Source organism: Babylonia areolata, chromosome 4, assembly GCF_041734735.1.
Source record: "Babylonia areolata isolate BAREFJ2019XMU chromosome 4, ASM4173473v1, whole genome shotgun sequence".
NCBI classification, from domain to species: domain Eukaryota; kingdom Metazoa; phylum Mollusca; class Gastropoda; order Neogastropoda; family Buccinidae; genus Babylonia; species Babylonia areolata.
Window position 1 is genome coordinate 49,626,755 of NC_134879.1, and position 11,784 is coordinate 49,638,538.

An 11,784-nucleotide genomic window follows, 5' to 3' on the forward strand; every position below is an offset into this window, starting at 1 on the left:
ACTGACCTGAGAAATGATGATCAATGGACTGGAGTGTGCGTGCCTGATTTCCGCTGGATTTTCTTCGTCTTCTTCTTCTTCTTCTTCTTCTCTCTCTCTTCTCTCTCTCTCTCTCTCTCTGTCTGTCTGTCTGGCTGGCTGGCTGTCTGTCTCTCTCTCTCTCTCTCTCTCTCTCTCTCTCTCTCTCTCCACTAACCCTCATTCTCTCTCTCTCTCTTGTCTGCGTGACTGTCTCTCATTCTCTTTTCATCTCTCTCTATTACTAATACACACACACACACACACACACACACAGATATATATATAAAAAGCACACACACACACACATACACACACACATAAAAAGCACACACACACACACACACACACACACACACACACAAACACACACACACACACGCATAAAAAGCACACACACACACACACATACTAGAACCCCCCCCCCCCCCCCCCCCCCCACACACACACACCTACTAGTTCCCCACCACCACCACCACCACCACCCCTCCACACACACACACTCTCTCTCTCATCTACATCCATAACCATTCACCCACACCTACACCCACACCCACATCCCAAACGAACCACGTATTTGGAGAAAGAGGAGGAAGAGGAGGAGGAGCAGGAGGAGGAGCAGGAGAAGGAGGGGGAGGTAAAGAAGAAAGCCCGTGGTTTGTGTCCATCACTGCAGGCCACAGCTTGACGGCACGAATCCAAACCACGGACAGTTAACTACTGCCTGCTTGCCTGCAGTCGGCTCCTTCTTCACTGCTACACACCGCTGTCAGTCATTTCCACGGGGCCTGTCCGTTGACGCCACCACTGCTGCTACTACCACTGTGCGTGTCCAAGTGAGTGACTCTCATGTCTTGCTAGCTGCATTGCTCTCCCTCTCTGTCTCTCTCCGTCTCTCTCTCTCTCTCTTTCTGTCTGTCTGTCTGTCTCTCTCCGCTCCATCTTTCTCTCTCTCTCTCTCCCTCTGTCTGTCTCTCTCCCTCCCCACGCCCCCTGTCTCTCTCCCTCTTTCTCCCTCTCTCCACCCCCTCTCTCTCTTTCTCTCTCCCTTTCTGTCTCTCCCTCTCCCTCCCTCCCTCTCTCTCTCTGTCACTCTCTGTCTCTCCCTCTCTCTTTCTCCCTCTCTCCACCCTCTCTCTCTCTCTCTCCACCCTCCCTCTCTCTCTCCACCCCCCTCTCTCTCTCTCCCCCTCTTTCTCTGCCTCTCTCCCTTTCTGTCTCTCACCCTCTCCCTCCCTCCTCTCTCACCCTCCCTTTCTCTCTCTTTCTATGTTATCTCTCCCTTACTCCCCCTCCCTCTCTCTCTCTTTCTTTATCTCTCTCCCTTCTGTCTCTCTCTCTCTCGCCCTCTCTCTCTTTCTTTCTTTCTCTCTCTCCCTCTCCCCCCCTCCCTCTTTTTCTCTCTCTCTCCCTTTCTCTCTTTCTTTCTCTCTCTCTCCCCTCTCTTTTTCTATCTCTCTCCATTTCTGTCTCTTTCTCTCTCACTCTCCCACCTCTTTCTCTCTCCATTTCTGTCTCTCTCTCTCTCTCTCTCCCACCTCTTTCTCTCTCCATTTCTGTCTCTCCCCCTCCCTGTCTCTCCCCCTCCGTTTCTGTCTCTCTCCCTCTCCCTCCCTCCTATCCATTTCTCCCTCTCTCCCTCTCTCTCCCCCAGTGGTGTAATAGCGTAATCTCGCATTGTATTTACATAGAGCTTTTAAGTTAAGAGAAACGGTATTATCATAATTTCTTTAATCAATTGTGAAAATGGTGAATGTTTACTGATGGTTGTGGTGACATCTGCATATTGTATTATCGCCATTCATTCATATGGGGCTATGGCCTTGAGTGAATAAATAATCTCAGTCTCAGTCTCTCAGTCTCTCCTCTCTCTCTCTCTCTCTCTCTCTCTCTCTCGGGTTAGCTCTCAAGGCCTGAACACAGAACACACACACACACACACACACACACACACACACACAATAACACACACACACACACACACACACACACACACACACACACACACACACACAATAACACACACACACACACGCGCGCGCGGGCGCACACACACACACACACACATACACACACACACTGACACACACACACGCGCGCGCGCGCACACACACACACACACACACACACACACACACACACACACACACACACACACACGTTGTGTGCTGCCGGCTTTGTATCTTCCAGGCCGTGTGGCTTGTCGGCTTCTTCTTCTTCGCCTCTCATTCTGCCAGCCACACGTTTCGCTTCCAGACTTCCAGACATCAGAGACCCCCGTCTGACGGCACCCAGCTATTATTGTGTGAGGTGTTTTGTTCAGTGGCAGGGAAGTAGAGAATAGGAAAGTAGGTCTGTCTGTCTGTCTGTCTGTGCCCGCCCGGATCCGTACTCTTTGAACTTTCTGGCACTGCTCTGGAACTTAGGAAGTTTTTTGTTGTTGTTGTTGTTGTTGAAACTCTGTGGAGCAAAAAATCTAAACAATGTGAACTCGTTGAACTGTAGTGGAACAGACTGACAGTGCAATGCGGATTGCTCTGATTTTTTCTGATATCAACTGTTGTTTGTTTGTTTTAAAGTCTGTGGTACATTTCGAACTTTATGGGGAAAACGGATCTGGAAATCTTGTGACACAGTTTATCAGTTTTCTAAGTCTGTGGTAGCCAATAGCCTACAGTGTGTTCTCTCTGAGCTCTGTGGAACAGACGGCCGGTGTTTGTGCGCGGAATAAACTGACTGAACAGTGTGGTACTTTTTTTTTTTTTTAATCAAGTTTGTGGAACATTCCGAATTCTATTCAGCGAACAATCTACAATGTGAACTCTCTTAACTTAGGGGAACTAAACTGAAGTTTGTGTGGAATAATCTGAACTCTGTGGTGAATTTTTTTTTTTTTTTTCTTTGGAACAATCTGAAGTTTGCGACGAAACAATTTCTGTTCTTTTAAACAATCTAACCACCACTGCGAAACAATCTGAAATGTGTGCGGGCGGCCGGGAACAGTCTCAGTAAAATCCGATTCTGAATTCTGCCGTGGAATGATCATATGAACTCTTTGAAACAATCTCAACTCGTGTGGAACAATCTGAACTCTGTTACAGAAGAATCTGAACTGTGTGGAACGGCAATCTGAACTCAGCGACGAAACAATCTGAACTCTGTAACTGACTCTGGTGCAACTGAGCTGGCAAAAGGAGACACACTGATGACAGTGCAGAGGATTACGGAAAGTGTTACGAAAAAAAAAAGAGAGAAAAAAACAGGACGACTGTTGTTGTGTGCTGAGTTGGCCGATGTGAAAGTGAGATTGTTTTTTGCTGTCAGCGTGTAGAGTTCATTCCTTCGGGAAAATCTCAACTGACTTGACACTGAGTAAGTTTGGAAACTCTTTGTGTGTGTGTGTGTGTGTGTGTGTGTGTGTGAATGACTGCAAGCTGTAGATGTGGAACGCATACTACAAACATACAAGAAAGCCGCAAGCAAGCAAGCAAGCCTGCAAACAAACAAACAAATGTGCGCGCGCACGCACACACACACACACACACAGAGAGAGAAATGTAAGAAAAGGATGGAAGGAAAGAAGGAAGAAAATGAAAGAAAGAAAAAAAGAAAGAAATAATAAAGAATTCCGGTAAAGGAGAGAAATACAGAAAGAAGACTTGAATGAATGAATGAATGAATCAATGAATGAATGAATGAAGACAGAAAAGCAAATAAATAAAGTTTCCTAAAATAAGAAGGAAGAACAGAAGAACGAAACAAGAATGAATGAAACAAAGAACGGAAGGCGCAAAAAACAAAAACACAAAAAAAAACCTAACTTTGTGGGCCTATTGTTTGTGAAGCAGAAGTTCTCGTATGCTTGATTTGAAGGAACGTAATGAATCGCACGTCTTAATGAACGAAGGAAGAAAGTTCCAAGCAGATGGTCCAAAAAATGCAAAGCTAGATTTGTACAAATCGATGCGCACACGAGGCAGAATATAATTATCTGAATCGTAACGCTCTGATGCCCGTTGAACAAGGTCACTGAGGTATGGTGGTGACATGTTTTTGTGTACTTTGAACATGAGGACCATTTTATTGTAGTCGAATTCCTTGTATAGTCGAGAGAGAGAGAGAGAGAGAGAGAGAGAGAGAGGGGGGGGGACACGGACATTGTTTTATTGCCATTGACAATACTACTGAACCTTTGGCAAGGGAGACAATGTAACCTTTGGCAAGGGAGACAATGTATGAACAAAAGAATAACGGCGGTTTTCAGAGAAACTGACACATTACGAAGAGTAAACAGAAAATCAACGACAAACAACAACAACAACAACAACAACAAATCATAAAATTCAACACACACACACACACACACACACACACACACACACACACACACACAGATTATCTGGAAAATATCTAGTGTCCGAGACACTTCATTTTTTTGTTTTCGTTCAGCTGAAATGGCGTTTTGCGTGCGTACACGTGTGTGTGTGTGTGTGTGTGTGTGTGCGTGTGCGCGCATCGGCACACACGTCTGTGTTTATATGTGTGTGTGTGTAAGATCGTGCTGGGCGCGTGTTTATTGTAGGTGAGTGTGTGGTCAGTCAGTCAGTCAGTCAGTACGGTCGGTGCAGTTCATTCAAAAGAACAAATCCCCCAACAGGTGTTTGTTAGAAACAACAACAAGAAGACAGGCAAGGCCTTCAAGACTGAATTGTGATACACTTCAAAAAAAAAAAAAAAAAAAAAAAAAAAAAAAAAATCCAAGCTTTTTATGTATTGAGTATAATTTCAAAATGTAATGTTTTTAAGATGAGAAAGATCAGTTTAAAGCAAATTAAGTCCCCTAGCATTAATTACAGAGTAATTTCCCTTTTTTTTACTATCTGCACCAAAAACGTTTGCAAAATAAATAAAACTTCCCATGCTTAGCAACAGAAGTTCCTGTTTGAACAAAAAATGTTAATAATAACTGCCCTTGTTGTTGGGTCAGAATATCAGATCAAAGTGCCAAGTTTAGAGAATACAAAAAATATAAATATAACAGTAAATGCAGTTTGCATATAATTAGGCTTCTTTTTTGTGCCCATCTCAGAGGTGCAATATTGTTTTAAACAAGATAACTGGAAAGAACTGAATTTTTCATATTTTTATGCCTAATTTGGTGTCAACTGACAAAGTATTTGCAGAGAAAATGTCAATGTTAAAGTTTTCCACGGACACACACACACACACACACACACACAGACAGACAACCGAACACCGGGGTTAAAACATAGACTCACTTTGTTTACACAAGAGAGTCAACAAAAGTACACCTGCTGCCCGCCCCCACCCCCACCCCCTCTCTTTTGAAATCCCCCCACCCCGCCCCCCACCTCTCCCCGCCCCATCTCTCTCGCAGTCCACAAGTAATATCATCTCTCACCCAGTCCCTGTGCATTGTTCGACCGTTCGTCAGTAATTGGAGGCTTTCGATACTCCCCCCTCCCCCCTTTTTCCAGCCTTCCCCCCCCCCCTCTGTCCCGCCCCCCGCCATCACCCCACCCCCCACCCCCACCCCCTGCTCTTCCCTCACCCCATCCCTGCCCACTTTTATTGGATGCGCTCTCTTTTCTTTTCTTTTCTTTTCCATCCAGCAGCTTGTTGCTCTGTTCACGTTCTTCTAATGAGTAAGTTGTAGTGTACGTTTCTTTGGCTCGGCGCAGCTGTTGCAGTGTTTTTGCACATCAACTTTCTGTATATTGCTTCTGTGCTTGGTGTATGGAGTTGTTTTTCTGTTGGTTTTTTTTTTTGTTTTTTTTTTCTTTTCTTTTCTTCTTCATGTTTACTGTTGACTTAGTGTTTCTTTATCACCTTTTTTTGGTGTGTGTGTTTTGTTTGGTTGTATTCCTCCTATTTTTGTTCTTTTTTTTTTCTTTTTTTTTCCCATTGAAGCTGAAGGTTGTTGTGTTGTTGGGTTGTTGTTGTTTTTTCTTTTCAGAGTGACATAGTACAATCAATAAGGCATAGTTGATGTTACACACATATATATATATATATATATAAAAGTCATTCACTAAGGAAGGGTAGAACAGGACAAATGCGCATCGTGTTTTGGGGTTGTTGTTTGTGTGTGTGTGTGTGTGTGTGTGTGTGTGTGTGTGTGTGTGCCTTTCAGAACGTGGTTTTGCTTCAGAATATTCTGCCGTGTCAAGTGGGTTTTTTTTTTTCTTTCTTAGCTTGTCACTTTTGTTTTGATTGCAGTTTTCATGTTTTTCTTCATTTATTTTGTCACATTTTATAATAATGATAATAATAATAATAATAACGATATATAACAACACACACACACACACACACACACACACACACACACACACACACACACAAAGATAGGTCATTGCGTACATGGACATATTGGATAGCGCGAGTTGAGCTTGTGCAGAACACTGTCAATGTGCGTGTGCCCAGTGTGCGCGCGCACGTGCGTGTGTGAGCCTCAAAAGTATTCTCTCTCTCTCTCTCTTCCTCTCCATCCCTCCGTCTCTCTCTCTCCATCCCTCCCTCCCTCCCCAGCTCTCTCTCTCACTCAGGCAGCAGTGTTCCCTGCACAAACTAAATCGTGAATCACGTGCTGAGTTCATCTCACGAAGATATCTCTCTGTCAGTCTCCACGGCCTATTCACACAGAATAAAACGTACACACACACACACACACACACATGAAAGTACTCTGCACACCTGGGCGTCTTGGATAACGTGAGTTCTGCTTGTGAAGGACACTGTGTGTGTGTGTGTGTTAGCCTGAGAAGTGCTCTCTGTCTCAGTCTCTCTCCCATTTTCGATGTGTGCCTGTCTCTCTCCATGTCTTTCTGTCTGTCATTCTCTCTATCTCTCTCACACTCAGGCAGCAATGTTCTATGCACCGAAATGAATCGATAAAACGCACACACACACACACACAGCCACAGAAGTGTTCTCTCTCTCTCTCTCCTCCTCCTCTTTCTCTCCATGCCTGAACTCCCCCCTCCTCTCTCTCTCTCTCTCCTCCTCCTCCTCCTACCACCTCTTTCTCTCCGTCCCTGAACCCCCTCCCTCCCCCCCCTCTCTCTCTCTCTAACTTATAACCGCAATTTATTTCTTAATGGACTCTGCACGCCCCTTTCATCACTCTCGTTCAGTGTTAACCAAATTGCTTTATCCTCTCCTCTCAGCTAAGCTTGTTCGATGACAGAGAGTGGCTGTCTGAACTGAACAGGCAGACGGTCGTTTCACACCTTCGACACTTCTAAGACAGCAGCTGATTGGTCGGTTCGGTGCATGCACGTGACTATATTATTGGACGCGGGATCCCCGCTTGCAGCGGCATGGACTTTAAAAAAAAAAATAAAAAATTTTTTTGTAAGTGGTTTGCTCGGTTGGAGTCGGGCATTTCATGTAGTGATGAGTGCAGAAGTGTGTGTGTTGGGGTATTTGTATTTCTTTTTATCACAACAGATCTCTCTTTGTGAAATTCGGGCTGCTCTCCCCAGGGAGAGCGTGTCGCTACACTACAGCGCCACCCATTTTTTTGTATTTTTTCCTGCGTGCAGTTTTATGTTTTTCCTATCGAAGTGGATTTTTCTACAGAATTTTGCCAGGAACAACTCTTTTGTTGCCGTGGGTTCTTTTACGTGCGCTAAGTGCATGCTGCACACGGGACCTCGGTTTATCGTCTCATTCGAATGACTAGCGTCCAGACCACCACTCAAGGTCTAGTGGAGGGGGAGAAAATATCGGTGGCTGATCCGTGATTCGAACCAACGCGCTCTAGGCCATCACTCCAACTGGGTTGGGGATGACGAGAGAGAGAGAGAGGGGGGGGGGGGAGGCAGACAGTGTCATTATCAGTATCAGTAGCTCGAGGAGGCATCACTGCGTTCGGACCAATCCATATACGCTACACCACATCTGCCAAGCAGATGCCTGACCAGCAGCGTAACCCAACGTGCTTAGTCAGGCCTTGAGAGAAAAAAAGAAGAAAAAAGAAACAGATTATAATGATAATAATAATGATTATAATAATAGTGATGATGATGATAATAATAATGATAATGATAATAACAAATAAAAAAATAAATAGAAAGACAATAATGATGATTCACACACACACACACACACACACACACATGCATGCATAACAGATATACAACTAACATGCAGTTATACAGATATGAAAGCACAAACAAATACACAAAAACGTACTCTCTCTCTCACTCTGTCTCTTTGTACAGACAGACAGACAGACAGAAAGACCAACACAGAGACAGTCAGAAATATACATTTTCATTAATACTCTTTCTCTCAACCCCGCTCTCTCTTTTTCCGTCCACCCTCTTCCCCCCCCCCCTCCCCTCCCCCCCTCCCTACCCCCTTCTCTTTATTTTACCCCTTCCATTCCTCCTTTCCTTCGCGTTCTCTCCCTTTCTTTCTCTCTGTGTTCCTCTCTCTCTCTCTCCCTCTCTTTCTCACTTTCACTTTCTCTCATTCTCTTTTCCTCTCTCTCTCTCTCTCTCTCTCTCTCTCTCTCTCTCTCCCTCTCTCACTCTCACTTTCTCTGATTCTCTTTTCCTCTTTCTCTCCCTCTCCCTCTTTCTCTCCGCGTCTTTCTTTCATTCTCTCCCCCTCTTTCCCCCTCTCTCTTTCTCTCCCCCACTCTCTCTCCCTCTCTCCCACTCGCACTCTCTCTCCATCTCTTTTTTTTTCTCTCTCTCTCTCATTCTCTGTCCCACTCTATCATTCCCCCTCCCCACCTCTCTCTCTCTCTACCCCCCCCCCCCTCCCCCACCTCTTCTAACTCTCTCTCTCTTTTTTTGTTGTTGTCGTTATCGTTAATGTTGTCACAAGGACAGATTGGAAGACTGGGCGATGCCTAAAATCTTCATCCTTGAGTAATCAAGTTTTTAGAATCTTGAATCTTGAATCTCTCTCTTTCGTCCAGCTTGCAGTTCATTAGGTGATTGACCGTTCATCGTTATTCGCTGTAGTGTTTCCACTTTCATCCTCCTTACTGGGCTGATGCGCTGACCACCGTGGCAGTGTCCGAGCGGTCGTTGACGCCCTCGACACTTGATGGACAGTAGCTGATTGGTCGATGCCCCGCAACGACAGCGCAGGGATGTGACGTGTTGCTGTATATAATCTATCGTCGACGGGCCTTATATCTTCACCGTCGACATTATCTCTTACGTGCTGTATAGTTGTTTGAAGCATACTGTTGAAAAGCCAAGGTGTGATTGATATAAGTCAGTTGGATACGTAAGCGAGCTAGGTGGGGAGGGGTGGGTTTGGAGGGGGGGGGGGGTGAGTGGAGGAGGGGACGCTCACTCAGTCTGGTTCGTGACTAAGCCATTATTAACGCCAGTGGGTGGTGCTCAAGGAAGGTAAAATCAGAACAGGCAGTACTGAGCATCACTAAAGTGACTCAGCAGCAAGTAAGCAGTGCACGGTCTCCTCTGTATAAGATCAGCTCTCCATGTTATAAATGTATTCACAAATCTACCCCTTCCTATCTCTTTGGCTGCCTTCACCTCCACACTCCATCTCGCTCACTACGATCGGCTTCGGATCCACTCTGTTTACGCATACCCAGATTCAAACTCTCGACTTGTTGGTCGCCGTTCTTTCTCTGTCTCAGGACCTTGCAATTGGAATGAACTTCCTCTTTCGCTTCCGGTCAGGTCTCCACACTCCGCTCTTTCAAGTCTGGCCTTAAAACCCACCTCTTCCCAAAAATAGCCTCCCTTCCCTGCCTCTTCCTTGTCTTCAGTTTCTCCAGTTTTAGAGTTATGCATGCGTGTGAATGACTGGTGCGAAAGCGCTTTGATTTGTCTCTGCGCAAGATTCAGCGCTATATAAATACCATTATTATTATTGTTATCATTATTATTATTATTAAAACCGCTTTTGGGGGAAAACTGGTAGATGAGGTGCAGGGCTTCAGTTTTCTGTTATTACATACCTGATTTCATTGTCTACAATCCCGATAACCTGGTTGACGGCTGGATGTTTAGCTCCCTTGACTGCCTAGCTTGTGGTGGAAAGAGATCAACAAGCCACGAAATCTTATGTGCAGTTCGTACTACTTTTGTGTGCTCGTGTTGAACTTGCAAGCAATACAGTGTCAGTATCAGTATCAGTAGCTCAAGGAGGCGTCACTGCGTTCGGACAAATCCATATACGCTGCACCACATCTGCCAAGCAGATGCCTGACCAGCAGCGTAACCCAACGCGCTTAGTGAGGCCTTGAAAAAAGAGGTAAATGAAAAACTTTAAAAAAAGGAAAAAGAAAACATAGAAAAATAAAAGATAATAATAATGATGATGATGATAATAATAATAATAATAATAATAACAATAATAATAATAGATAAAAATGAAATAAAAAGACAATAATGATAATAAATAAATAAGCCAATGAATCTAAAACATACGGCCTACACACACACACACACACACACAACAACAACAACAACAACAACAGTCTCAAAGGAAGAAGACGTCCAAATGAATAATGGTGACTGGCAGCCTGTAAACTCTGAATTTCATGTTTGAGTGTGACTGAAGTTATCGGGTTGTTGTGGTTGAGAAATGGTTCACACGCGAAGGTTGATCTTCCACGCATTTGTTCTGGTAATGTTTTGGCCGCCGTTCTTTCTCTGTCTCTGGACCTTGCAATTGGAATGAACTTCCTCTTTCGCTTCGACAGGTCTCCACACTCAGCTCTTTCTTCTTCTTCTTCTGCGTTCGTGGGCTGCAACTCCCACGTTCACTCGTATGTACACGAGTCGGCCTTTACGTGTATGACCGTTTTTACCCCGCCATGTAGGCAGCCATACTCCGTTTTCGGGGGTACTCAGTTCTTTCAAATTTGGTCTTATGACCCACCTCTTCCCAAAATAGCCTTCCTTCCCTGCCTCTTCCTTGTCTTCAGTTTCTCCAGTTTTTAGAGTTATGCATGCGTGTGAATGACTGGTGCGAAAGCGCTTTGATTTGTCTCTGCACAAGATTCAGCGCTATATAAATATTATTATTATTATTATTATTATTAATGTTTCAAACCAGTTTCGCGTATGCCCCCACCCTCACCCCCACCCCATCCCACCCCTACTCCGTCTTGCTGATTTTGTTGGCTCCATCATGCAGCCATTTGCATTCACACACGGCATCAATAATCGGGCATTATGGACGTCCAGTGTTTTCTGATCTCTTAATTGATACGTGGCATCGTCGACATGGCACTTAGAACATCAAACATAATCATTTACCGGCTCTTGGAAAACGAGTCATTAAAAGCATGGCACTTTGAAGGGCAAATATTTTACCTGGTCATTGAAGCAAGCCATTAGTAACACGGCGCTGATAAAAGGGTAAACATCTTTTTATTGCAACAACAGTGCATTTTCAACATGATGATTTAAATGTCAACCGTTAGTAGCACGGCACGTAAAAGATTCAACATTATAAACAAGCACATTGCAACAATGCCTTAATATCAGTGCTCTTTAAACGTCAACTATATTTTTGCCCACTAAAGTATAAAAACACATTGCAAAAAAAGCGTTATTAACAGGACACTCTTGAACGTTAAACTATTTTTTGCCCACTCAATAAAAAAGCTGAAATCGTTGCTTAAACTCAAACGTCAAACTTTGTAAAAAAAAAAAAAAATTTAATTTATTTATTTATTTATTTATTTATTTATTTTCTGTTTTGCCCACTGAATAAAAAAGCTGAAATCGTTAGTTAAAC

At 44.2% G+C, this 11,784-nt stretch overlaps 1 protein-coding gene across 4 annotated transcripts in view; it reads left to right on the top strand.

The window, feature by feature from the left end:
• Positions 1 to 758: 758 nt before the first annotated feature.
• The window catches only part of LOC143281728 (uncharacterized), a 207,090-nt gene continuing 196,064 nt past the window's right edge, over positions 759 to 11,784 (top strand). For 3 of the 4 annotated variants that reach the window (XR_013055160.1, XM_076587000.1, XM_076587003.1), the window contains exon 1: positions 2,269 to 3,390. The gene's annotated coding sequence lies outside the window, so the exon portion shown is untranslated. Of the gene's footprint in view, positions 855 to 2,268; positions 3,391 to 11,784 lie in introns of those variants that run through there. The other variant, XM_076587002.1, reaches the window with a different exon arrangement.